Source organism: Notamacropus eugenii, chromosome 1 (genome assembly GCF_028372415.1).
Source record: "Notamacropus eugenii isolate mMacEug1 chromosome 1, mMacEug1.pri_v2, whole genome shotgun sequence".
In the NCBI taxonomy this organism is placed as follows: domain Eukaryota; kingdom Metazoa; phylum Chordata; class Mammalia; order Diprotodontia; family Macropodidae; genus Notamacropus; species Notamacropus eugenii.
The window spans coordinates 29,899,519-29,925,092 of NC_092872.1; the positions used below are offsets into that span (position 1 = coordinate 29,899,519).

General features: G+C 37.1%; 1 long non-coding RNA gene across 2 annotated transcripts; it reads right to left on the bottom strand.

Annotated features, from left to right (window-relative positions):
* Nucleotides 1-910: 910 nt before the first annotated feature.
* Nucleotides 911-22,424, bottom strand: LOC140496509 (uncharacterized). Of its 2 annotated transcripts, XR_011964281.1 has the most exons (5): nucleotides 22,304-22,424; nucleotides 6,325-6,395; nucleotides 4,209-4,329; nucleotides 1,869-2,029; nucleotides 911-1,263 (listed from the first exon to the last, which is right to left on the bottom strand). It is a non-coding gene; the product is annotated as an uncharacterized lncRNA (long non-coding RNA). The 2 variants fall into 2 exon arrangements; XR_011964283.1 differs by lacking the exon at nucleotides 6,325-6,395.
* Between the last annotated feature and the right edge of the window lie 3,150 nt (nucleotides 22,425-25,574).

Genomic DNA, 25,574 nt, shown 5'->3' on the forward strand with positions numbered 1-25,574 from the left:
ATAATATTTGTGAAGTGCTTTGCAAATCTTAAAGTACTAAATAGATGTTTGTTATTTCACTATTATTATTATTCACACAGACCTGGAGTATAAATCTTAGAGGGTATGTTTGAAGCAAATGGAACATGAAGGAAGTGGGGAAGGGAGTCTGGTCTTCACCAGTTGGGGTTATGACACCAGAATGGGCAGAGTAATAGAACATGGAAGTATATTAACCATTACAGAATAAGTCCAGGTGATTGGAGGAAATCTCCTAATGAAGAAAGAGGATTAGAAGGTTTGAGGTCTCCAACAGACCCTGGCACAGAGACCTCCTGGTATTTCCTAGGCTTCCCCTCAGACAGCAAGAAGACTGAGGGTTAAGGGCACGTGATTCCAAATTCTCCTACAACTTATACTTCCTCCTGAAAATCCCAATGAATTTAACAATGCACGGAGATCACCCTGATCAGCAGAATCTCAGAAAAGAGCTGCCTAACCTTAACCTCATCTCCAATTTGGTGATATAACAGTATTACCTTCCTGGGACAATTCTAACCCCAGTGTGTTCCCCAGGTCTACCCAAGGAAGTAGCTAAAATGAAGCAAAATATGAATTTTCTCACTTCATTGGTAGAAGATAATTAACAGACAATGTCACATGCCAGTAACACACAGATGACACACAACTCAAGAAGCCCTGATGCCTAGGAAGCTGTCCAGGCTTACCAAGGTGCTCGTACTTCCTTTATTACTTAAAAGTCTGCATGCATCTGTGATCAAGATAAGAGTAGGATACAGATCTCAACTCTTCCCAACCTTCTCATTCTTTGGAAGCTTATTCTTAGTCCCTCTTGAATCCAAAGTGTGGGGGCCTTGGGAGTCTCTTACCATTACATAAGGATGTTGCATGCACTGTCACTTTTGAGGCATTTGGTTTTTGACTATTTTTTAATAGGGCAGCTTTCTATGGAAGAGAAGGGGGCAGTCAACTGGAAATGACTGATGTAAAAAGAAAAGACATTGATAAAACTTATTTAAAAGTGACAAAGAAAAGTCCATCGGTACCAGCGCAGCACTTAGGCTGTTTATCTGTTTCCTCTCCCTTTTTTTTGACCTAATTTCTTTACTACATAATCTTTCCCAGTGCTTCATGCATACAAGTCTTCATTGGTCACATCACATGTCTCTCATCTGCTCTTTGACTTGCCAACAATCCTAATTCTTCAGTCATTTTGGGGTCCTCATATTCATGGTCATGGAGCATCACTGGAAGAAGATGCTTCTAAAAAGACAGATTTTTGTTTCATGAGCAACTGAAAATGGTTAAAAGTGCTGTCTATTTCCCTAATCCCATCATCCTACTCTTTTCTTCCTATTCCATTCTGAGGCTACTCTATTATCCATCTGATATCTGCCCAAGAGAAATATACTTCTGTATTAGCTCTGTGGGCTGTACATTCAATCACATATCACAGCATAGATGATAGGCAATTTTTGAGTGGCTTGTATATAACAGTTTAGTAAATTTTGTTAATTGAATTAAATGTATCTCTTTTTCCTCCTTCTGTGGATTGTTAGGCTGAACTCTTCTGAGTGATTGAGTCTCATTTAAGCTGCTACGCAATATTCTGGAGCTTAGTGCAATCAGTCCAATGTCATCTGCAAATGGGAGCATCTGGAAAATTTCACCATCTACAGAGAATCCTTTCTCCATTTAAGCTCAATGCTGGATATCATCCATAACAATAGGAAAGACTTTTGGCAGGCATAAGCCTCCCTGTTTTATGCTTCACTTGATTTTGAAAATCAGGGGATCCTCAGACAAAGTTATCTGTTTTCTATCTATCAAGAAATCATGTATGATATTAATGAATGCATAGGAAATACCTTGTTAGCAGAATCTTTGAGAATACATTTTTGTTTCATCCAGTCCAGTGGGAAAATGATGCTGGATTTGGAGGCAGAAGACCTTGGTTCAAAATTCTGGTTCTGCCACTTGCTTGAACTTGGGTCAGTGACTTCTTTTCTTCAGTCCTACATTCTCTCATCTTTAAAACAAAGGAGTTGAGTTAAATGATTTCTCAGATCCATTTCAGAATGAAAATGCAGTCTCTTGTATACTCAACACCACTCATAGCAGGATCAGGTATTCTTGTCACCTTTCAGTCAAGTGTGCTTTAAAAAAAATTACAATCCTTTAATTAAAAGGTGACAAATAACACACAAGTAGGAAGTTAGCATGTAGGAACCGTAAAAGCATCTTCATGGAATATATTTAGCTATAGCCAAACATTTACTGTTAACAGTGGATGTGGGTGCAGAGAAAAACAGCTGAGATCATTAACTAGAGATTAATTAGAGTACCCCAACCCATACCCAGGATTAAGAAAGAATAAAGTAGGCAGACTCAGAGACACAGTATAGCACAGATGTTTCGACTAGCCAACTTTTGGTAAAAGTCGCCACCATTTTGTGTGCAGAATAGTGTGTGAATGAATGGCCAAGGGATATTCTGAGCCATCTCACGTCTTTCCATTTCCACCTTTGTTTATTCTGGACAGCTCTGACCGTTGACCTCCTAGAAGAAATGGTTGGGACTTTTGATCTGGACTCCTCAGGTCAAATGATCATAGCAGTCATTAGATTTAAAGCAGAAAGGGACCATATCAAGAATTTAATACAACTTCATTTTGTAGAAAAGAAACCCAAGTCCAGAGAAGTTAGATGATTTGCCAAAGAACACAGGTAGTAATCAGGGGAGCTGAAATTTTGAAATCATGGCTTTGGACTCCAAATTCAATTTGGTATGTGGTGTGGGTTCTCAATCAAGTCTTGTGTTATTCAGAGCCCAGACACAGAGTATATCCAAAAGGGAGCTGGAGCTTTGCAAAAGTGTCATAGTTTCAGACTGCAGTGGAATATCTGGTTTTCATCAACTAAATTCATTCTTCTACCCTTGGTGGAGTCCATGGAGGTGGACATAGGGACATGGCCCTTGTTGTGGCTACCCTGATAGAGAGGGATGTGAAATAACTGGGAAAGAGATCAGAAGACAAGATTAGAAAATCAAATGAGTAAGAAGATTTGGAGACTGCTCCAAATATAGTACTCAAGTATATGGAAAATGATGGCCAGCTGCTCTCTATTCACTTTGGGAAAAAGTAAAAAGAAATAACCTTATGTTGCCAAAGGAGAAATTTTGGAAGGATGTAAGGGAAAATTTCCAACAATGATTATTCTTAAAATATAGGAGTCCATTATTAAGGGATTCTAGAGAACCCTTTCATCAGGAAGTCTTGAAAAATGTGATCCATATTTATTTACCTTGTATAATCTAGCTTGAAGAGTATATGAACTAGAAAACCTCTTGGAGTCAAGCTGTTTACATGGAGGCAAAGAGGAGAATAGTTCTTCAGTTTGGGGGAGATAAAAAATGTGACAAAAAATCTTTATTGAATGAATGAGCTCTCTCCTATTAAAAATAAGCAAAAGGTTTTCCATGATTCAAATTTATCCTTTGACCTTAAACACACATACACACACACACATTAAGTTGCTTCATAACACCTGCTATCCCTGCTGGTTGATTTGCTATAACATATAGGAGTGAACAGAATTTTACGAAGAAAATTGTGGTGAGTGACTGGGATCCTTAGAAAAGAATGACAGGAAGCCAGTTTTCAACAATTGCGCCCTCCTTAGATCAAGGCTAACTGTAAAAAGTTCTAGTAAGTAAAAATTGCCAACATGACAATTGTACCACTAAAACCAGACTGGAAACTACTGTTATCAAGAATCCAAAGTCATTCCCTTTCTCAGGTCCCACTCTAAGGAAAATGATAATAAGGAGCAAATAGAAGGTAATAGGAGAGAGAACAAGAGGTTTAAGAGGTGCTAATGATCCAAATTCCTAAGTTCACCATTTTCAAAACTGTAATTATACCTCACCTTTATATCTGAGGCTTTATTTTAAAAAAAGGATTAACTTTAAATAGTCAATCAATGAAACATTTATTAAGCACCTACTATGTTCCTGGCACTGTGCTGAACAATGGGGATACAAAGAAAGGGAAATGACAGTCCCTTCTCTCAAAGAACTCACAGTCTATTGGGAGAGATTATATGCAAAGAACTTTGTGCAAACAAAATAATGAGGTGGCTCAGTAGATAGAGTGCTAGACCTATAGTCAGGAAGACCCAAGTTCAAATTCAACCTCAGATACTTACTTGTGTGACCTCAGCAAGTGACAACCTCTGATTGCTGTAATCCACTGGAGAAGGAAATGATAACTTATTCCAGTATCTTGTGCTATTGTCCATGGGGAAAGAGTCTCACAGGACTGAATGACTGAAAAACAGCAATGTACAAATAAGCTATATACAGGATAAATCACAAATAATTAACAGATGGAAGGCACTAGAATTAAGAAGGATATGGAAAGGGTTCCTCTAAGGTCAGATTTCAGAGGGACTTGAAGGAAGTCAAGTAAAGTTGGGAAGAAAAAAAAAATCTCAGTGGAAATACAGTAGCAGATATTCTCCAAGAATACTAAAAAGGAAAGCATTTGTACATTCTCAATCAATAAATCTTATTTGTTGTTATGTGATTAATAGTTTGAGGTTCTAGAAAACACTTCGGAATTAAGCAAGAAAAGTTACTAAATTGTTCCTACTCTTTGACCCAGAGAATCCACTATGAGGTTCCCAGCCTACACTAAATTTCTCAACCAGTAACCAAGGAAAGTCCCCTACGAATTACATTCCCTGAAAACAGAAGGGCAAAATAAATTAATAATTGTATTATTAGAATGATCGCAACTGATACCACATGTCACTTTCCAACCTTGTCGTTTACCAATTGTTAACAGAAAGGAAGAATGTGTACTTTAATTTCAATAGCTTGGTACCAACATTTCCCTTTGTACTTGACTGGAGCATTGTTGACATTTTCTATTGCTCTCTTAAAAATCATTATAACTGTATATATTGTTCCTTTGACTCTGCTTTCATCACAACACAGCACTTCATATAAATATTTTTGTGTTTCCCAGAATTATTAATACTTTTCATTCTTTACAATGCTATAATATTCCATTATATTTACAGCCTAAATTATTCAGCCATCTCCTCATCATTCAACACATATTTTCTTTCTAGATTTTTGTTATATTATGTGAGAATGTGACCCTATCAGATGTCAATAAATTGTATGCAGTATATGGCAAGTTACAGGGACAATGACATTTCAGAGTGTTTCCTATTCAGTCTTTATTTACATCTTATAGAAGGTGGGTTCAGATTCAGCCTCAGACACTTTCTAAGCTGTTCAACCTTGGGCAAGTGACTTAACTTCCAGACAAAGGAAATGGAAACCACTCCAGTATCTTTACCAAGAAAACTAAGGACATGACTGAATGACTGAACAACAGAAGGTGAAACCTGTTCAGACTTGAGTGGATCATTCCATCCCCAATTAAGAAGGTGAGGCTTTGTTGTCCAGTTGCCCAGTGGTCCACTCTTCATTTCCCCAGTGGACCATAACACACCAATAAGGGCCATAGAGAATTCTTGACAAGTATATTGGAATAGCTAACCATTTCCTTTTCCAGAGTGTGTGTTTGTCCTTCGTTGTCAAAGAAGACCATTCCATCAGAGAAATGGTGACATGACTTATACTCGACTTTGTTTTGAGTGAGGGAGGGCTGTGCAGGTCACCAGCCTCACTTCTCCTTCAGAGCCATCTGAATCCAGTGACCAGATATTCATCAGGATGACTGGAGATGATCCAGGATAAGGCATTTGGGGTTAAGTGACTTGCCCAAGGTCACACAGCTATTGTCTGAGGTGAGATTTGGACTCAGGTCGTCCTGACTCCTGCACTGGTGCTCTATCCACTGCACCACCTAGCTGTCCCTCCTTTTCCAGTGGATTAAAGCAAAAGAGGTAAAGTCATTTGCCCAGGGTCACACAGCCAATGTATAAGGGCAGATTTGAATTCAAGCCTTCCAGACTCCAGATCTAATGCTCTGTTTACTGAGCTACCTAGTTGCTTCCAAGGCTTTGAGTAGATCATTGTAAGCCAATGAATCTTGCCCCCAGAAAGGGTAAGATCTTTCATTCAGGGGAGCATTCCAGAGGTGGTGCTACATAAGTAAAATACTAACATGAATATTTTTATTTGGTTAGGGATTTTCTTACTGTTGGCTTCCTTGGGTGTAGTAATGGGCCCTCTGGGTCAGAAGGTATAAACAATTTAGTAACTTTTCTTGCATAATTCTACATTGCTTTCCAGAACATTAGCCTATTAATCATGAAGTTGGCTTTCTGTTAATACTTGTTTTACCTTGCTGTCCTTTTTCAAATGTGAAAATCAACTGCTTGATGATCTTATCCCCACCACTCATTATTCTCTCCCTTGAAAGACAAAAAAAAGTTAAGTAAAATCGATTGTACTTATTTTTGAAGGCCTTAATTTAAAAAATAAAATCCATGCCTGTATTAACTGAATTCTGTTGCATAGTGAACAGATACAAAGCATTTTTTAAAAAATGTTTCCTAGGAAAGGTGTTTTCTTTAGAAATACCATATGATAGTGGAAAGCACCCTGAACTTGGAGCCCACAGAAACTTGCATTTGTGTGACCTTCACTTTAATCAGAATAGCAGCTTGGGCTGAGCAGGTACAGCTTTGCACAGGAATTTAGAGAGCACAAAAGTTTAACCCCTGCACTCCCTCAATAGCAAGAAGTAACACGTCAAAATAGCTACATACTATAAGGTACGTAAGAGTATAGCTGCCAAAACAGGCACAGGAGCTACATGAAAATACATAGACTCCATAAAATGCTTTTTATACAAATACAGTCAAATTTAAATAGCTGGAGGAATATTTATTTTTCATGGGTGGATAAAGCCAATATGATAAAAAAAAAAAAGGACAATTTACCTAACTAATCTATTTATTCAATGCCATCCCAACTAAAATACTAAAAAAAATTGTTTTGTTGGGTTAGAAAAAATAAGAATGAAATTCATTTGGAAGAACCAAAGGTCAAGAATTTCAAAGAAACTAAAGGGGAAAAAAGGTAAAGAAAAAAGATTCAGCAGTAACAGGCCTTAAAGCACATTATAAAGCAAGAGCATTGTGGAAGTGTAAAATGGATCATTTTAGTTATTTTAAACTAAAATGTTCTTGTATAAATAAAACTAATGTAGCCAAGACTAGAACGAAAGCAGAAAATCTGGGGGGGAGAGAAACTTTCACAGATAATTTCTCGGGTAGAATATGATTGTGTTGGAATATCGCTGTAATATGAGAAATGATGAGCTGGTTGATTTAGAAAAATATGGAAAGACTTGGACCAAGGAAGGAGTAAGCTATCCACCTTCAGAGGAAACAAATGACTAATAGAAATGTACATAGTTCAGTCTTACATGTATGTACATGTATGTGCATGTTTACAGATATTTATGTGTGTATATATATATGTATATACATACTCTTAATTATACTTTTCTCTGGGATGTGGGAGATTATAAGAGGGAAGGAAGGAAGAGAGAAAGATAGTAAAGTCACAAAAATTTCCCGATGGACTCTTGAGGCAAAATGTCTTCCACATCCAGAGAAAGAACTATAGCATTGGATTGCAAAATGAAATAGATCATTTTCTCTTGTGTTATGTTTTGTTTTGTTTTGTTTTGTTTTATGGTTTCTCCCATTCATTTTAATTCTTCTATGCAACATGACTAAGGTGAAAATATATTTAATAGTAATGCATGTGTAGAACCTATATAAGAATATATGCTGTCTCAGGAAGGGAGTGGGGAGAGAGAGGGGAAAAATCAAAGATATATGGAAGTTATTGTAGAATACTGAAAACAAATAAAATAATTTAATAAAAATATATATTTTTTTAAAATAAAGTCAGAAGGGCACAGCAGAGAACAAAAGAAAACCTAGGAGGAAGCAAAGAAAAGCTGGATAGCTTTGAAAACAATGTGTAGTATTCACTGCATAGGTTTTCTTGAAATTTATTATTTTATATTGTATCTTCTCACTTTCTGCTATGTACTCTTTATTTCTTTTCTCATTTTGTATTTAAGTTTAAAATACAGATTTACATTAATTTATATTAAAAAGAACAAATAAAAATAACAAGTCAAGCCAATTCAATCCAACCCAATAAACATTGATTAAGCAGCTACTATGTGCTTGATAAATGACGTGTTATGGTAAGCACCGAAGACTCAAAGACAAAACAAATTCATGTCTTTCCTTTCTAGTGGGACAAACAATAAGAAAGAGATAAGTAAACATAAAACTTATGGAAATGTAACAAGCAGATGGCATTATGAGGCAGGGTTTGACAAAGTCAGGAAGTCACCTCTCCTCTGGAATTTTTGATACTTGGCACAAAGTTTGGTCACTTTTCCCAGAACATTGAGCAGATCATCAATGAGATGAGATCACCTTCCCAGGGTCCTCCTTACTCTGGAAGCCAGAAACTTTATCAAAACTCATTACTTTAATTTGGCAAGCCAATGACTCCATCGTCTAGTGGTCTATGGTTCTGAATTACATGGTTTGTCTGACTATGAGGTTATTAGCATTATTAATAAAATGAAAACCATAAGGTTCTATCCAAACTGGCTCATTTCCCATTTGGAGACGGGGACAGTGAGTTGGGGGAGAAAGAAAAGAGTCCCTGCCACCCCCGACAGGCAGAGAAATTTCTTCCTCTTCATTTCTTTATTGCTATAACACAAGCTATCTACTGATTTCTTCCACTGCATCCTCCTATACACAATTCATTAACAGGCACAGATCACAAAGAATTTATGAGTGATCATGGTTGTATATGAAACACATCAGTATCTAAAAATAGCTTCCAGACTTAGAAAAAATAGCCTAGAAAGTTGCTCTCTGCAAGATTAGGAAAGGGAAAGGAGGAATTAACTTTCCCAACCTTTTCAATGAGCTTAAAGAACAATCTATCATTAGCCAACACCTTTAGACTATTTTCCTAATGAACATAAAACTGGCCATTGAAGACAATTTGAAACACCCTGATCCTTGTCTCTGGACTCACCTGGCAAAACACCTGCAGGGGCTTCTATTTTTTTTTTCTCTACTCACCATTGCACCAATTGCTTATGTGCTTACTGTCGCCAACCCGTCACCATTGTAAGAGTCTCGATTCAAAATCTCTCAACCCTGTGGAATTCCATCCCTGGATTCAAAGCCCCATATAGTCTCAGTCCCCTCAAAGACAAGAAGAAAATTCAGTTTGGGGTTACAATTCCCAGAATTCAGCTGGGTTTCAGAGCCTTTCCCTGCCCTAGGGGGATCCACCTTAATTCTAATTACACAAAATAAATACAATTTTGTTATTGTTGCTGAAGGAGAGAGTGCTAACAAATTGGGGGATCAGGAAAAGAATCGATTAATAAATGTCATCTCAACTGAGCCTTGAAGGAAGCTAAGAACTTTAAAAAAGAAAAATGAGATGGTAATCATTCCATAAGTTAGGAGAGGAGTGTAGGGATTAACCTCTACAAAATACAAAGATTAGAGATGAAATATCATGTACCAGGAAGAGCAAGGAATAAAGTTAAATTAAACTCTGAAGGCAGATTGGAGACAGATTTGTTATGGGTTTCAAATGCTAGACAGACGAGTTAGCATTTTATCATAGAGCCAAGATGGAACTACTGATGTTCTTGGAGCACAAAAGTGATACATACGATCAGACCTATGCTTTGGATAATGATTTTGGCCACTGTGTGGGAGATAGATCAAAGAGGGAAGAGACTGGAGTCAGAGATATTCTGGGAGTAACAGAAGCTTGTTGGGTTTTTTTTTTTTTTCATAGACTGGGCTAGTTTTCCTTTCAGTAGGTCAGGATGCTTCTTTGGAACTTAGTTCAGAAATCCAGGGGCTTCCTTGTCCCATCTATGGGTGGTTAGTGTTCCTGAGATTTGGAGGAATCACCGTTATCTTGCTATGTCTTTCTGACCCAAAGTTAATGTTCTGGCAAATGTAGAAATGGAAGGGAGCACAGTCAAGTTTTAGTAAAGCATATTCTTTTAATTATATTGTAAGAAATTAATTTTCATTGAATTTTACTTTCAATGAATGTTGCATTCCAATCCAGAACTTGAGTCAATAGATTGGCCTAAGCTGGGCCTAATTCAGTACATTTGGCAGTCTCTGGTTTGTTTTTTGAAGACTTCATGGGGGTTGGGGAGAGAGTCATACAGAAAAGGGAGCACACAATGACTAGATAGTCAGATATGGGATTCTGGTTTCCTTTGGCTATTATCTTTCCCTCTCAAAGGGATAAAGTAGGGTCCCACATTTACCCCTTAGGATTAGGTCAATGAGTGCTTGAGAGGGAGAGTAAAAGCATTGCAAAATAGTATTCCTTGGCTTTTCTAATGGTTTTAGAAAATTTGGATCACTAGCATAAGGAAAATAAAATAAATAAAACAATAATCTGATTGAAATTATGTTATTTACTATAAAGAAGCACTATCCCCCTTGAACTTCACCTTAGCAGGTGAGATCCATGCTTCAAAGCAATGAGAATCTTCTGAGTTGTAAGGAATACCAACCACCTATAGGCTAGGTATTTTCTGCCTCAGACAATAAGGAAGCCTCTGCCTTTGACCTAGCAATACTGCTTCTAGGACTGTATCCCCAAGAGATCATAAAAATGGGAAAGGGTCCCACATGTACAAAAGTACAGCAGCTCTCTTTGTGTAAATCAAGGGCATGCCCATCAATTGGGGAATGACTGAATAAACTGTGGTATATGAATGTAATGGAATACTGTTGTGCTATAAGAAATGATGAACAGGAAGACTTCAGAGAGGGGAGACAAGATTTATATGAATGGATGCTGAGTGAAAGGAGTAGAACCAGGAGAACTTTGTATACAGCAACAACCACAGGTTGTAAGGAATTTTTCTGGTAGACTTAGTACTTCATTGCAATGCAAGGACTTAAAAAATTCCCAATGGTCTCTTGAGGCAAAATGCCTTCCACATCCAGAGAAAGAACTATGGAATTAGGTCACAAAATGAAACATACCATTTTCTTTTGTACTGTGTTTTTTTTGTTTGTTTTATGATTTCTCCCATTCATTTGAATTCTTCTATGCAACATGACTAAAGTGAAAATGTATTTCATAGGAATTTATGTGTAGAACCTATATTAAACTGTATGCCATCTCAGAGAGGGAGTGGGGAAGGAGGGAGGAAGAATGGGGAGGAAGGGGAAAAATCTAAAATATATGGACGTGATTGTAGAACACTGAAAACAAATAAAACAATTTAATTAAAAAAAATAAGGAAACCTCTGTGTCAATCAAACTCCAAAAACTGCCTTCTTGCCCCCTTAGAAAACCATATGTGGCACAAATCACATAAAAACAACGACCATTTCCTACCACATTTCACAATTAAGAGATAATTGCACATAAAAATATTATAGCTTTTTTAAAAAAATGAATACAATGGATTCTGAAAAACATGGAAGACTTGTATGAACTGATGCAGAGAAATGAGCAGACATAAGATAATCATGTATATGAGAAGTGCAATAACATGAAAGATTCTCTAATCAAGGCACATTTTAATCATGAATCCCAAAGACTAGTGACAAAATGTGCCACCCACCTGTTGGTAGTGAGGGGTCAGACTAGAGGTAAAGAGAAAATCATTTGTTGTCAGTTATTGCCAGTGTGTTGATGTGTTGGTTGGTTTGTTTGTTATAAGCTAAAGATTCAATTGGAGGGACATGGTTAATAGGTAGTGAGATGTGTGTGTGTGTGGGTATAATATATATATGTATGTATATGTATATATATACATATAGAGAGAGAGATACATACATATATACATACATTATATACACACATATATATATTTATGCAAAAAAGCATCAGGAAAATGCTTTTTAATACACAGAAAAAATGAAAAATAAAATACAGAAGGGGATATAAACTAATAAGGCAATTTTTTTTACTGCTATCTTGTTAGAGATATATGTATGTATATGTGTATAATACATATTTCTATAAATCAAACTTTACCTAACAGAGTTCTGTTCACAGTTTATTATACAATATTTTTTGTTGTTCATATATTGACCTGTGTGACTTTATTGATGATTGTTAGAATCATAATAAAAAAGAAAACAAAGCAGATTATTACAGTCATATAGCCAAGAGGTGATCAATACTTTAACTAGGGTGGTAGTTATCTGAATGAAGAAAAGAGAAAAAGAGAAGACAGAGAGAAAAAAAAGAGGAAAGAGAGAAATTATGAATACAGAATCAGTGATATTTAACTCCCTCTTGGTTAACTAAATTCATGCTAACTTCTTCATACTATCTTGATATCATTCTTGCAAAAGCCAGTGCTTTATGCTGCCTAACTCACATTTCATGCTTCTTTCCCTGTGTCCTAAAATTGTTAGCTATATTTCTGACTTCACTTTTTGGAGGCTGTGTTTCCTTATTTGTCAAATGGAAATTATGGTAGTGCTGTGAAGAGTGAAGAGCTGGCCTTGTTACCTGGAAAACCTGAGTTCAAGTCCTATCTCTGATGTATACCAGCTGTATGAATTTGGGTAAGTCACTTAACACTGCTTTAGTGGTTTAGGAAATCCCAAGTCCAGTTCTTATCCCTGACCCCATTATTACCCACTTCACACTGTGATGAAAGTGTTTTATAAATTTTTAAGTGCTATGGAAATATGAGTCATTATTCAGAGAAAATCCCCTCTGTAGATTTTAAAGGCTGAAAGATAAGGAAAGTACTCCCTGGAACTTGAGTCAGAGCATCTTGGTTCAAATCCTGGCTCCTTTACATATTACCCGTGTGACCTTGGACAAGTCACATGACCCCTCTGGGACTCAGTATCCTTGTCAGTAAAATGAGGTCAATGGATTATAAATCCTATAATATTTCTTCTAGTGCCAAATCTATAATTCTAAAGTTACATTTCCTTCAGAAAAATCCTTTTCACAATAAAAGCATGTGGCACTTGTACTTAGTTAAATCCAAACACAGAAAAATTTTCTGATTTTCAATTAATATTCAGTATAAATTGAAGTTGCATTTTAATGTCTTAACAGTGAGGTTGAGTATATACATTGAAGAGGCAAACCTGAGAATTATGAACATTTACCTTTAAAACTTCTGGCAAAATTTCTGTGCCAATTGGACACTTCCAATTTCTGTCTACCTTGTCAAGACCAGAATCACAAGATAATGCCTCCATTCTGTGCCTTTTTTCATCATCAGAAACATTTGACTTAGTACAATAGAAGTTTTATTTAAGCTTCATCCCCATAAGGGAGTTGATAGTTTCTCTCTAGAGTAGGAATTCATGTCACATGACCTTTGGGCTATAAGAATCTCTCAGTATAAAGAAATTCTGGGAGATTTTCTGCCCAGTCAGAAAGCTCTGAGATCGACAGAGTCGAGTATATTAAAGAAAGGAGACAAGTAATCATACTTAGAGTTCTTACAGCAAGGAAGCGCCAACAACCATAATTTGAACCCCATCCCAATGGCTCTAAAAAACCAGGCAATACTCATGGGAGAGAGCACGGTGAAAGGAGAGGATGGACAGCACCAGTTGTAGGAATAACGGCACGTTCTTCTGGAATGAAGGATAAAAAGCTCTTGTGAAGATGATTTATACCACAGGTGTCAAACCTGAGAGTCTAAACCAGATTAAAATTTAACTGAGAAATATTTAACAAAATTAATAAAAATGCGACAAAGCATAAGATAATGTTGACATGCTATTTTCTGAGTCAATATGAAGACCACAAGGATCCTTAATGGCACCTGTTCCTATTTGATTTGAACACCACTGGCTTCAAAGGTGAGCACAGCGGGGGGTTGGGGGGGTGAAGATGCTATTGCCAGCTGCCATAGAATTATGTAGACACCAAGACAAAGCAAAGCTATCTATGATTTACTGACACACCACCTGGGCTGTTAAGAAAGATCTGAAACTGGCAATAGATTCTAGAATCCAAGCTGGTATTGTGATTTATAAAAAGACTTGTAGTAAAATTCCACATCTGGGGAATTATTATGTCCATTAGATTAATCGTCAGTGCCAAACCAGCACTAGAATCTAGGACTGTTGATCCGTATTCCTGTGTGTTAGATTACTCTCCTTAACATTAAAAAAATTCTTCTATTCATCTCTTTCCTTTTTTTTCCCCCGTGTAAATCTCTTACTTGGTATAATTTTATAGCTTACAAATTGTATAAATTATTATTTTGTATGAAAGGTATTGTACTTCTATAGCCTCTAAGGCTCTCTGTCATAGGAAAGATCTGATTCAGGCCAGTTCTCTGGAATTTGAGTTTAATACTGGAGCAGAATAAGATATTCATAGCCCATATAACAGTTAACAAAAGAAGGCTTGCTGAGGCAAGCCAAGGGAAGGATGTTCAAATGAGGTTACCATGTTGATTCAGCCGAATCTAACTTCTTAATGCTGGTCATTTAGTACATTTTTGGTTACAATCCTCAAAGAGAACTGGAGCTTCTCAAGGAATTTTGTATTCAGTTAACCAAAAAGTCACAGCAATTTCCTGAGAAGTTTGCATTAGATAGTCTAATCTCAAGGAAAGTTTCAGTCCCTCTTAAGGAAAATAACTATGCTTGGCTAGGGCCTTAGAAAAAGCTAGCCCAACTTGCCTATCAAGGCCTCCTATGACACTCCTCGTTGCACATGGGCACTCAAATTCTTTCCCTTGATTCAAGGAACATCGTGGGATATCATTCCCTTAAAACCTTGCCTTGTATATTTCTACGGATGTATTTCTTTTGTCAGACTGAGATCACATTAGCATAAAGAACACACACATGCACACACACACACAATTTCTTTTTAACTAACCAGCTTAGCAGGATAATATCCAGGGGAACACTTTCCCACCCTTCAGAGAGGCAACATGCATAACGAATACGTGTGACTAGGGAACATGCAAGAGGGTGGAGGTGGGGAGGGGGAATGGGACGAACAGCAGTAGATAAGAAAATTCTTTTCCTCAATGATGCAGAGTTATTAACAGTTCTAGTAATGTCATTGGATAAGCTTCTTCCTCCACCGAAGGACAGAATTTTGCCATTCTTTTTGTTCAGCTGCTTTGGTTATCGCTGCTGCTTGGGTTACTCTTTGCTGCCATCTATAGCTGCCATCAGCTACTACATGGCTTTTCCCCCAGAGGAGGTTGAAATCTTCTAGCTCCTTAGTCTCATAACTCCAGCATATATCTTACTATCTTTTGTGATGCAAACCCCAGCCAGCAGCATTAAGTCAACTAGCTAAAGGAGATTTTAGACCTTTTAGACTATCTTTATGAATACTTTTCTCTAGCTGCTGCTTAGGATTCTTCATTAAAACTTCTACTTGAGTAATGGTCCAAAATATGTTTTAACTCTGATTATACTGCATTGGTCATTGATTTTTTTATCCTTCAAATCATACATGGGGCTCCACTTAGCAAAATTGCAAAGGAATTGTGAAAAGCTGGGCAATGAAGTATATTGTCCCTGGTTTTCATTCAAATCAACTTGGGGAAAAAAATCCCATCAATATGTTCAGCCCTGTCCAAGAAATGATATTAGTATTATACTCTGAACTGTAGACACAAACTTGCCAGAAACATTTTTTAAAAATTAATTTTATGATCATTCTAAATTCAAGCATTGTTCTGCTTGAGAGAGAAACGAGAAAAATAAACCAAAGTGACAGATTCCCCTCATGCCTTTAGACATCTCTTCCCTATAAGACATTTTTGAGGTAACATTTATAGGAATCTTGAACAAGGAACATTTCACAATATGATAAAACATGGTTACACAACTCAGGGTAAGGTAAAAGTGAATGTTTTGCTTCATTGAACAAAATAATAGTCACTTAATCCTTCACCAGTGCTTATTATACATTACTGCCAGGAACATCTACTCCCCATATTTCATATTTACTTATCCATAAACATATTTTTGAGGGCAAAGAATAGTTTGTTATTGTCTGTATTTACCTGGTGCCTAGAATTACACAAAATAACTCTTTGATAACTGTTCTTTTTTTCATTTATTTGCTTTTATTTTTATCTTAAGACATTATTAACAATGTGACTTCTACATCGTAGGGGAATATTGCAGAAAACGATGTGACCAGTGAGATATCTTCGGATTTTTTCACATGTGTTCTTTTTGTGGTTAGTTAGTCAATAATCATGAGTCAGGGACTTTGTTAAATTCTAAGGCTATAAAGAGAGGCAGTCTCTGACTTCAAGGAGTTCCTAATACTATGAAGTGGAGTGAATATTCTACTCACCCATCCTCAAATACATCTTGCATTTCTGAAACTTACATGCATTCTGTACTCTGCCTAGAGGTCTTTTCTCCACTTGCTGAAATCCTATTTCTCCTTTAGATACTGCCAGGTCAATCACCACATTTAGATCTGAAAGGTATCTTACTAGTCACCCATCCAGTCCATATAAGAAAAATGAAGACAGAGAATGGTAGTGACTTGACCAAGGTCACATCAGTAGTAAGTGGCAGAGCCAGGAAATAACCCCTAGTCTTCTGACTAAAAACTTCAACTTCTTTCCACCTTACCAGTGATGTCTCTTTCTTAACTCCCATGGTCTCCATGAAGTCTTTCCTAAGCACCTCTCTAACTTAACTCTCCTTTAGAACTCTCATAGTTCCTTGTTTTCCCTCGCTTAGGACATTTATCATATATAATCTTGTATTAATGCTATTTATGCATAGTCTTCTTTACTGGATAGTAAAGTCACTGGAGGAAGTGTGGGGTGAGAAAAAAAAAAGATTTTAGTTGCCTCATCTATAAAACAAAAATAATGATTGCGCAGCCATCCTGGGTTTTTTGTGAATATCAAAAAAGACAAGTAGGTAACATATTTTGGGAACAATAAATCTCTTCATAAATGTGGAGCTACTATATTCATCTCTCTAGCACCATGTATGATACCAAGTTACAGCAGATATTCAGTAAATGTGTACTGAATGAGTGAGCTTAGAACCTCGACATAATAATCTACATTTAAAAAAAAAATTCTAGCCTCTTTGATGGGCAGAATGTGTCTCTAGGTGTTCTGGGCTGGGTCTGATTCAAGTTCTTTCTCTGGTAGTTTATATTTCCAACTGGCACAAAATATGACTCTTCATTCAACAGTTAGCAAAAGATCTACTTAGCCATAGCGACAAGGATATGCACTGAAGACACCTTGAGTTAATGTAGCTAAGCATATCTCCCTCTCCTAAATCATCCATCACTTTCTACAATCCGAATATCAGACTGTGCCTAAAGTTCCTCTTGGTTGCTTTGTATTTGGGAGATGAGGAAGTAATGTCACTGGCCTGAACTCCTTGAGCCCATCAAGTCTTGAGGACGGTCTTAATACCTTTTAAGGTATTAACCTAACTTGTATGGAAAATGGAGTTATGATATCACTACCACCATATGAGGACTGGATTTTTATTTAGGCAGAACTGGGGGCATTTGCATTGTATTTGAAGGATATTGTTTTACCTGGCCTGACATTCCTCCCATTGGGGTAAATAATGCATTAGAAAGAACTAGTCTGTCCAGGAGACCACTGTCAAAACTCTCCCTGGACAATCAGAGAATTCAATACTAGAAAGGCACTTAGAGATCATCTAATCCAACCTTTCCTTATAATTTGCCGGTAAGGATGCTGAGAGTTTCTTTGAGCAGAGATGTGAGGTGACTTTCTCAAGGTCACCTGAGCACGGTACCAGAGGATGTATTTGAATCTAACGTATCTGATATAAAATTGAATAGTCTTTCATTCTATTTCACTGTCTTCAACGAGTAATTATTGTTGAATGGTACTGCTTATTTTGATTAGGGCCATAAGAATTCAGACCAGCAGACCCACAGATTCCCACAAGTTGTTTTTTTTTTAAAGAAAGCATAACTATTTCTCAAGTACCTGATTGCAACTATTTTTAAAAATGCTAGTCGAGCACATCATATATAACAGCTGTCTGGCACTGGTATACACACAAATTTCAAAAGATCTTTTCTTTTGTGAATCTCATTTATTTTGTGCATTCTTATCCATACATCCAAGGGGAAAATATTTGAGGAATGTGACTTGATAAATGATTTTTTTCCCTCATGAGAAGTGTCTAATAATCTGTTCTATAAAAAGGAAAATAGTAGGCAGTCCTGAATTGAACTGGGAAAAGTTTGGGTTAGTTTGTTAGTTAGTAGTTAGCTAGTAATAACTTGGGTCCTCAGGGAATAGATACAGGAGAGAGGACTTTCAATGGTACAGTGAAGAATGTGGCTGCATGGTGTCCCAAATGATGAGCGCATTTACGAGCACATCATGAAAATGCATCAGGCAGTGAAGGAAAGGCCCAGGGTGATGGCGTCAGGGTTGGGCAGCCCTCGAAGATGGATATGAGGCAAAAAGGAGACCAATATCAAAACATGAGAAGGGATCCAAATAACCTTAGTCTACTTCAGAATCATTCCCAAGACTCCTTCCTATCTGAAAACTACTAAATAAAGTTATGTGCCATGATGAAATCTTCCTCCTTTTTACAGCATGACTTTATTATAATAAATTTGATATTAAAATATATTTTAAAGATGCAGAATTTGTTTAACTAGATGCTTATCCCTCTTGTCCTTTTGCATGATTTTATCTGTAAAATAATACCTTTTATTTGCCAAAAATAGTTTTTGTGTGTTTATACTGAACTATTACACATTTCTATTTCCTATGTCAATCATCTGGGGCAGCTGGGTGGTGCAATAGATAGAGTGCCAGATCTTCAGTCAGGAAGTCTCATTGCCCTGAGTACAAATCTGGCTTCAGACACTTGGTGGTTGTGTGACCCTGGACAAGTCACTTAATCCTGTTTGCCTTGGTTTCCTCCTCTGTAAAATGGGCTAGAGGAGGATATGACAAACCCCTCCAGCATCTTTGCCAAAAAAAACCCCAAATGAGGTCACAAAGAGTTGCACACAAGTAAAAAATGACCGAACAACAGCAAATGTGAAATTGGTGATATTTACTGTATAGTAAGCACTTAATTAATGTTAATTGAATGACTGAAAGAATAAGATTGCCTCTATGTTTTCTTGGCCCCTTGTACTTTCTCTTTTTGAATCTCCTTCCCATTTGGATCAAGTCTGTGCTTCTAGGGTGGATACAAGTATCTAAATAAAGTAAAAAGTCAAATCAAAATGGTCAAACCTATCCCGTGACCAGATACTCTAGCCAGCTGCACTCTATCCTTTCTACAGAGTTCTTCAATGCAGAAAGTAGCAGGGCATAGGGTGAAGGAAGCATATAATGTGGTAAATAGTGAGTGTACTATGTTTTTTGTCATCCCTACTTTTTTTTCTAGTCTCTGCTTTCTGACCAACCATCCTACCCAACCTGGAGGCTAATAGTCATACCATACCAGTTACATAACCTTCATTCTGAAGTTGTTTTGTCAGGGCTAATGAATCTGAAATGAAGTGACACTGGGTAGTTATGTCTGGGATAATAATGATGAAAATGGAATACAGATGTTCAACATCTGCTAATCCCAAATTAAATAGCTCCTCAAATTAATGCCCATTTAGGGGCAGTGGAAATAGTTGCTGACATATATGTTCCCAGATGTGGGTAGTTCAACCACAGTTTTTCATTTGGCGTCCAAGTGACTAGAACGAGTATCACCCAACTAACCATACCTGCAACTGTTGTTTGTAATTTAGTTAAGAAGATACTGTAAGCAAACGAGGGCTCTTTGTAGAGGATGTAACTCTTGGCTTTGGGCCTTGCTAGACTGCATCATCTTCCCACTGGTCTAAAGGACTTTGCCTTTAGCTTCGGGGTTTCTGCCTTCACTGTTTTGCAAACTTCTCCTAATTTATAACCCTTTAATCTGAGGCACTGACACCCCTGGACTCCTGGTCCCTGAGCTTGCCTCACTTCCTGTTTTCAGAGATCTCAGCATAATGGAGTACAAAGAGCCCTAGATTGGGAATCAAATATCCTGTTTTTGCATTCTAGCTCTGCTGCTAGCTCTTTGTGTGACCTTGAACAAGTCACTTAGCTTCTTGACATCTGAGTTTTCTCATCTGTGAAATAAAGATGTTGGACTGCTTAATGTCTAGGACCTTCTAGCTCTAAATCCTACCATCTGCCCCACTTGATTTCTCATCACATGTATGCTTTTTTCTATTCCTCTAACAGGATGCCCTTGTTTAGCACCTGTTCTCTCTTTCCCATTTTAGTTACACATTTCCACACCAGGAGAGTAGATTTTCTGGGACTTATTTGCAAGGGAAAAGAGAACACATTGATTCACAAATAATGTCAGGGTAAAATGGTTTATTACTGTTAATTTCAAGGGTGAACCTAGATGACTAATTACTTTCATGGCCAAACCAACCCAACCCAACCCAAAACAAACCATAGCAAACAAAGAGTTTATGCATGATATGTGGCATACAAGCTATCATCAAGGAGATGTATAACTGGAAAAGGAGGCAGATATCTTCAATGGTGAGTGTGAGTTGAGAGATGAGTCCCCTAAGTGCTATAACTGAATATTAAAAAAAGAGGGAAGGATGAAGGCCTCTAGAGGGTTGGTGTTTTATGGAGAATTTGGGGAAAACCATGGACAAGAATCACACAAGAATGAGCAGACGTGGAGGGGCATCAATTTGAATTAGTACAAGGACTAGCCACACTAAGAAAATCACTGATCCATCAAATTATCAATATAATTTGTGACTTCTGTACTTTTGATATTTCCAAAGATCTGTGATTTCATCAGTACTGATAGCTGTTTCATTGACCCGTCTATATACTCCACCTCCAATTAGAGTCATCTTAAACAAAATATATTATCACTTGGTGGTTAACCTTCTGATGTTGAGCTGAATTTAGCTAAGTAGGTTCTACAATCTATATGTGGTCATTTACTCGACCCATAATCAAAGTTTTTCTAATTTGACAGAATTTACCAATCCTACCATTCTACTAGCCATTAGCATGGATTTGGAGAGCCCTAGGTCAATTCTGTTTCAGGATGAAGTGTCAGAGACAGGCTTCCCAGACTGGCCAGTGTTTTAGTCTTCTAATCAGACCTTTAACTAAATCCCTTGGGCAGAGCTAGATGGAAAATATTCCCACTTTTTTGTAGTCTCAGAAGAAATTATTGCCTATCTTGGAATGTCCCCCATAAAGTGTAATCACCAACTGAGCACACTGGGTTGAATTTTTTCATTTGTTCTACAAGTCCAGACTCAATGTCAGCCAACTGGGAAGCCCTCAATTATATGTCAAGTTTTTTGGTGGTACTAGACTTTCTCTACCATGGAATTACATATGTATGTATGTGTATATACACACATATATATATATATATATATGCACACATATATATGTATGTGTATATGAGTATAAACACACATGTACATTTACATAAACATATGTTCACATGCATATATAAACATGTATACATATGTGTATGATATAATGTATCACTATATGTATAGGTGTGTGTATATGTATATATGTATTTATAATTTAAAATATAATTTTTCCAATGACCTTTAAAATAGATGCCATACTAAATGTGCCTAAAGGCAAGCCCTTCCACTACAAAAGAAAATTTAACATTGGTAAGTTTTGTGAATAAATAGAATGAGGACATGCCAAACCAAGGTCTAGGTGATGCTATTTAAGTCACAAGAATAACATGTAAAAGTGGTCAATGTCACCATTCGCCATCAGGAACTAGAAATACAAACTGGAAAATGCAGACCCAAAGGTTTTAATGAGGATTTGTGTTTGAAGTGTAAATAGATGGTCATTAACATTATTAAAAACCCTTAAATATTTATACTCTAGATTTTATCAAAAACATTAGTTGATGCTCTGTAGAACATTACATTTCTATATTTGGCTTTCAGTGCAATATCATCCTGGAATTTATACTTAATATGAAATAAAGATACTGTCTATCACTGTGAAGAATGAAGTTCATTCTTAAACAACCTCTTCCCCCAACCACACACACACACACACACACACCCCTACCCCCACTCCTTTAGTTATCCCCCATCATCCTCAGCAACAGCAAATATTATCACCAAACATGGACAGAACTCTAGGGTGTAAACTGTGGCCCCTGCCCTCAAGGAACTTTGATCCCAAAGACAAGAACAAAATAGAGGAGTACTTGCCTTTAGTAAATAAAAAGAAGCTTACCCCTAACTAGAGTCTTCTGAAGATATTTATAGAATTCAACCCTCTTTCCAGTGAAGTTAGTTTCCTTTCTTCTTCAATTAAGGATAAGCTAAAAAGAATTGAAAGTGATATTTATGGCTCCCTAAGGGAAAATGGGAGGAACATACCTAACACTATAACCTTAAAGCAAAAGAGTTAACCAATACAGGCAAGAGTCCCACCCTTGAAGCTTCGTGCCAGGGGCTCTTTGACCCCTGTCCGTAGAAAATGCTTTCTTAAGAGAATTCTTCCTTCAGACAGAGAAGTAATTTTTCTGACTACTCAATAATTAGCACTGAAAAAGCTCATGAGTTTTCTTAAAGGAAGACCTTTCAATCAAAAAATGCTTGGGGCATTGCATGAAAGAAATGAGTTTATGTAAATTACCTAAAATACTTTATGTCTAGGGGTTAGTTTTAGGTTCAAATTTATTAATGTTTGTACTTGAAGCAAAGGTATATTTCCAAAACAGACAGTAGCATAAGGCATTTTTGCAGAGATGGTTTGTAACTTTTCCTATCAAATTGTCATAACTGAAACCTAGGAGGAAATGGACAGTTTGGGTTCTCTGGATTTTACATAGAATGATCTGAGTTCAAATGTCAATTCCATGGCTTACTGTTTTCATAACCTTGGACAAGTCCTATTCTGTTATTGGGTTTCAGATTCTTCATTTGTAAAAAAAAAAAAAAAAAAAAAAAAAGGACTAAATAAAATGTCTTTAAAAAATCTCTTTCAGCTCCAAATACTATCATGACTGACTTTGTGTTACTTTTAGGTTCAGTCTTTATGTGTTTTGTCGGGCCCCTTGTTTTGTAGTAACTGTACCTGCTCAAGCACTGTTTATAAGGCCAAAGTGCAATGAAGGATTACACAAAGGCCTGGTGAATTTATAACCATTTCCACAGTGAATTAGGATCACTCTGGAGCAGGAGATGAATTGGGGCAAGGAGAGTGAAAAATGAGGTAGAAAGAAGAGGGGACTCAGACATTTGGGTCCCAGGTGAATTCCATGCTCCAATTGGAGATCTCAAATCTGATGTTTTTCCTAACCTTGTCTGTTGTGGCTGCCCCTTAGTGTTAAAAGGATTGTGTGTATCTCCATGAGTTTCTAAGAGAGTGATGTCAGTGTGTTTGACTCAGGGTTATTTATGTGAAGGCAATGAAATCAATAAAAAGAAAACTTATTAAGCAGCCACAAGACTTTCCTTGGTCTCATAAACACTACAATCCATCATAGCTAGAGCTTAGTTGAACCTCCAGAAGTGGAGTAGGTGAAAATGGATGATCCCAGACAGGAGACACAAGGGAAGGGTAGGCAAATTGCACCTGACCTAGGGGAAATGATATCTGGTAGTAGATAACAGGCAAAGATTCAGGTGAGTAATTCAACTCAACTCAAACATTTATTAAGTGCCTGGTATACACAAGTCACTCTACTATTCTCTGGAGATACAATGATAAAAAAAAATGGCAGAATCCATTCCCTCAGAGAGCTTACAGTGTTCTTGAAAAGGAATGTGTGATATAGCATGAGCATAAAGACAATATAAAATAAAATGTTATAGTTGCTAGGTCATGCCAATACCATCTCCACCATGCATCTAACATCTGTAAATTCTCGGCCCACACAACCTCCCAACTAGATCCTCTCAACTGGATGAGTGTAGTAGTTTCTTACTAAGTCTCTCCACTTTCAGTTTCTCTCCTCTTCAATTCAGCATCCAGCCGCTCTTCCATGGCTAGCTCGAAAAACTTCTGGGAACACCTATTGCCTTTAGGATAAAATAGAAATAAGTAGAATCTATCCCAAAGTTCTGCACAAATTGACTACATCTCCTCTTTTCAGATTCATTTCACATTACTCACCCTCATTCACCTTGCTAGCTGTATCCTCACTATGGGTCCTACTCTCTCTGTGTCTTTTTCTTTCTTCTCTCTCTGTATCTTTCTTCTCTCTCTGTCTCTGTCTTTCTCTCTCTGTCTCTCTCTGTCTCTGTCTCTCTGTCTCTGTCTTTCTCTCTCTGTCTCTCTCTGTCTCTATCTCTCTGTCTCTGTCTCTGTCTCTCTGTCTCTGTCTCTCTGTCTCTGTCTCTGTCTCTGTCTCTGTCTCTCTGTCTCTCTGTCTCTCTCTGTCTCTCTCTCTGTCTCTCTCTGTCTGTCTCTGTCTCTGTCTCTGTCTCTCTCTCTGTCTCTCTCTCTCTCTCTCTCTCTCTCTCTCTCTCTCTCTCTCTCTCTCTCTCTCTCTCTCTCACCGTCTGAACTACACTGGATATTTTGCTACCCAAACAATTCAACAACTTATTCACCTATCATCTTGTTTGTTTCCTGAAGTTTGATGTAATAGATTCAAGGTGGGATGAGTTCGATGTGAATTCTAGTTCTGCTACTTACTTATTATGTAGCCCTGGGAAAGGTACTTCTTTCTTTGGGCCTCACGTGCACTACCTTTGTGAATGAGGGGACTAGACTCATCATGTGATCTGTAAGTGATATAGAGCTTGAAATTTTATGGTGCTGAAACAGAACTCTCTCTCTCACCCCAGGAATCTTTCATTCATTATCTCTTAGGGATAATCTCACAACCTGATTATGTGTGTGCTTGCATGTCATGTTAGGAGATTAGGCTGTCATAAAATCATTGAATTTCAGAGTTAGAAAGAGCCTTAGGGATAATTTAGTCCAAACTCTTATTGCAAGTAGGAATTCCCTTTACAATGTGTCTGACAGGTGTTCTTACCAACTATACCATCATAGAGACAATGTAATATAGAAAATCAATGGATTTGGGTCAGAGGATTGAATCTCAGTTTTGTTACTGACTACTTGTGTGACTTTTGCCAAGTCATTTAAGCTTGCCAACTTTCAATTTATACTTTTTAAATTATTTTTTCTTTCCTTTTTAACTTTTGAATTCCAGATTGCCTCCCTTCCACCACTTTCTCACCCAATGAGAAGACAAACAATATGATATCAATTTTACATGTGAAATCATACAAAACCTATTTCCATATTGGCCATATCACAAAAAAGAAAAGAAAAGAAAATGATAAAATTATACTTTAGTTTGCACTCAGAATTCAAATATTCTCTCTTGAAGAAGACAACATTTTTCATTATTAGTCTTTAATAATTGTGTTGGATAACTGAATTGATCTGAATAGCCAAGTTTTTCATGGCTAATCATCTTCAAAATGTTCATATTACTTTATACAAGAATCTCTTAGTTCTTACTTACTTTGCATCAGTTCAT